The sequence below is a fragment of the Ahaetulla prasina genome, chromosome 8 (genome assembly GCF_028640845.1).
Source record: "Ahaetulla prasina isolate Xishuangbanna chromosome 8, ASM2864084v1, whole genome shotgun sequence".
In the NCBI taxonomy this organism is placed as follows: domain Eukaryota; kingdom Metazoa; phylum Chordata; class Lepidosauria; order Squamata; family Colubridae; genus Ahaetulla; species Ahaetulla prasina.
In genome coordinates this window covers 54,746,787-54,750,779 of record NC_080546.1, presented here as the reverse complement: position 1 = coordinate 54,750,779, position 3,993 = coordinate 54,746,787, and positions in this window count along the sequence as shown.

Genomic DNA, 3,993 nt, shown 5'->3' with positions numbered 1-3,993 from the left:
TGCATTCTGAACTGTATGGAAACTATTAGTGTGTGTAAATTCAGCCCCATTTAAAAAAACCAACTATAACATTACCAAGAAATATAAAGAGGGATTTTAGAGGTTTGAAGTATTTTTATCGTTATGAATATTATTTTTAATAGAACATAAAAAAGTAAATGCTTTTATAAACTTCAAAGACTCTTTAGGTTCATTGCTTCAGATTCAGAATTCTACAGGCTATACGTGTATCACATTTAGTTCTTTAAATTGAATATATTTTCTTTTTGTATTCAACTAAAAAATAAACAATGGGTACTAATGAATTTTCTGTTAGGCTACCAATTTCTATTCTTCAGTCACTTACTCACTCTTTGATAAGCTCAGGAAGTCAGCATAGAGAAAGCCGCTCCCTTGCTGGACCATGTGGCATAAGTGGTACGCTTCAGATATTTTGTGCTGAGGGGAGTCACAGAGATATATCGATTTGTATTTGTATTAACTAATTAACCATAATAGTCAAATGTTTTAACTGATATTTAGAGGAGCAGGAAAGACTCATAAAACAGCACTGTTGAAGAGAGATCACATTTTTTCAAAAAGTATTCCAAGAACAGTTTAATATTGCTAGCAATAGTACCAATTCTCTTACCTCATAAAAAAATCATCAAATGTCACATCTAATTTAGGAAGACATTTTCATTCAGTACTAATAATTCAATTCACCAACAATTCCTTGAATGTATGGTTAAGTCTGAAACATTATTCTCATCTGTAGAAATGCAGGTACATCTTTCAGGTATAGGTTGTTCTCTGTAGGCCCACCTTGAAACATATGCTCCTGACTAAGTAGGACTAATGTAACTGGATAACTTTAAAGCAGATATGAAAAATCAGTTACTCAGGGATACATGAATGTTCTTTCAGCATTAACTGTCCTGTTTTTAAAACTACCTGAGAAAATGAATCTGTTGTCTTTATTTATTTTTTTGACAAATTGTATGCAGAGTGTAAATAAACCTTCATTTTAAGAGTTACTGGTGCTGAAAATAATGTTGTTTAAGATGCAGCTATAAACTACATTAGCAATCCAATATTAGATATGAAAATGAAAAGTAGCCTTCCACTATTCTGGCTTAACAAATCACAGAAATTGAGTGTCACAACAGGAACAAAAATCAATATTTCTGTTTTAGTTACCTTTTTGCTGACCTTTCATGTATTAGAAAATATTTTTTTTTGCACTTGATCAATTATTCTTAAATTTTGCTTTTGCTATCAATGCTATAGTTGCGTTTGCAATTTCTACATGTGAACTGCTTTCTGCTTTGTTTTCTTCAGTTTATTCTACAGAAGATATATTATTCTAGTTAAAAGAAATCTGCACAGTCTTTTTCTTTTGAAAGTACTGATTTGTTTTCTTTTCCTTGTAAACACTAATAATAAAAAAATGATGTATCTGTAATCATTATCTCTCATGCTGCCTTATAAGATACCTGAATTTAATGCCCTAATCCAAACCCAGAAAATTGTATTAATGCATTTATTTATTTATTTAGAGGATGCCTCACTTAAGGATGGCTCTAGGTGGCTTACATTTTAAAAAGGGCATAAATAATAAAAAATGAAAAAGACCACGCATTCTTTTTAAAGCTCTGGAAAAACAGTCAAGTTTTTAAAGTTCTCTGGAATAGCATAGGACAGGAGTCACATAGATCTCTGGAGGATACTGTTTCAAAAGGCAGACACTGTCACTGAGCTGTTTTTCATTGGCTCTGTAGATGGTATTGTCTAAGGCAGTGGTAGTCAACCTGGTCCCTACAGTCCACTAGTGGGCGTTCCAGCTTTCATGGTGGGTGGTAGGGGTTTTGTCCAATACTGAAACACTTTCCTTTTTTTTAATTTAACTGACTTTTTAAAAAAATTTCATAGCATTATTTAAAAACATTTTCATTAGGTTTTCATAAAATTCCCTGTGACAATTTAAATTTCTGAAAATATACTATTTGTATCACCCGCGCATAAGTTTAGTTCACATTACGTAAGTAAAACTAAATGGCGCTATAGTGCGACCGCAAAAAAAGGAGCCTCGTCCCAGAATAGCTCGTGCATCTCCCCCCACACCACCCAGCTGTAACAGACAAGTAGAGCTGGTAGCCGGTGCCCCCCACAAACCCAATCCACGATTCGTAAGAGGCATGCGCAGACGATGATACACAGTGCATTACTGTGGAATCAGTGGGTGGTTAGAAAATTTTACTACTAACAGAGATACAAAAGTGGGCGGTAGGTATAAAAAGGTTGACTACTCCTGGTCTAAGGGAAGGCACTTGAAGTGCACCAATCATATCAAACAAGCAGAATCTATGGAATATGGTTTTGGGTCCAGTTTATGTTAGCTTTATTGCTTATAAGAAGCTTAAAGTAGATATTGGTTTAGATTCCTATGGGAAAATGTGTCATATAGGATTGGACTAAGCTGGCATCAAAAGGAAAGTCTTAAAAAACATATTGAAGAGGATTCAAATAAATATTTGGAAAATAGCTTGTAAATAAAGCTAAGTACATAGCAAATGGATTGTTAATTATTAGAGAAATAACATTTGGCTGTGATCCTAAAATGGACTGAGATGTATTAATATTGGTGTTGTAATTCTGATTCTTTGTCTTCTAAAATTCTTTGACATTTATTTTGAATTTCTTTTTGGTCTTTTATCTTGGCAATTTCATCATATTCAATTTGCTTTGTTTTTTTGTTTTTGTTTTTTGTATACATCCTTAATACCCTTTGATTTCATTCCACAGTTCTTTGGTTTCCTATCAATAAAATTTCCACCTGATTCATGGTGGTTTCCTGGAAAATGATGGGCATGTGGTCAATATTGTATATTCTTCTGTTTTCATGTGATGTGGAACATGCACATTATCTTTTCCATAATCTGTCTCCATTCATGTGTCTGCTGTTAAAACTGAAAAAGAAAAAAATATAGCTATTTTCAAAACAATGCTTTAAATATTTATGACACACTCTAATCACTTAAAACACTTGAATTTTGGTCTCAAATGATTAAAAGCTATTTTTTTTATAAAAAAATCAAGATCTAAAGAAAAGGAAAAAGGAGCTTATGCTAATACATGCATCTCTTAGTTCTATCCCAGGGTTCATTTATTAATAGAATGTCCAAAATGAGAAGTGACATATGGTTTTATAAATGAAAGATTTCCTTAGAATTCTTAGAAAGAATGCTTAAAATGTTTTTTTAAATATGACTGTCATGTTAATAATTACACACAGTGCAAGGAACATTATCAATGGTTAAGTAAAGAAAGTAAAGTTATTCACTGTCATTCTTGATACATAATAATTTCTGAAGTATGTAATTTGAGTATTTTGTTTATTCTTTATGTCTCATTGTAATGTGTTTCGAAGAGTATTGGCAACACCATCCATCACAGAATTACTTCATATATAAGAAAATAATTTCCTGAGAAGTTGTATAGTAAAGGAATACAAATCATTTGGATTTAATGTTATAGTTTTTATTCAAATATTATTTACTTTATCTTAGTTTATGAGATAAAATTATTAGATATTAAATTATCCATGAAAATCTTACCCAACTCAAAATAGAAGAAATCCTACAGCTTGCTGATTCTCTCAGTATGAAAGATTTGTAATTTCAGCTAAAAAACTTAATACTGTCTAATTATATTTTAAATATTTACAAGGTTCAGACACTCTATTAGAGACCTGACCATTAGTTCAAGATTTTCAGTTTGTATTTATTTTAATGTAGTTAGACTATTTTAATTGGACTATATGTTCCAGTGATCTGAGGGTTTTAATAGGCACGAGCTCCCAAATTGTTTACCATATTTTCTAGCAGAAGGAGTGGAAGAAAATGTTCACCTTCCATAATGGAGAAAACACATACTTCATTTTCAGTAATTAAAAATTATTGAAAATGATGGTGTAATTATAAGGTTATTTTCATGTTCTAATTTGATATGAGG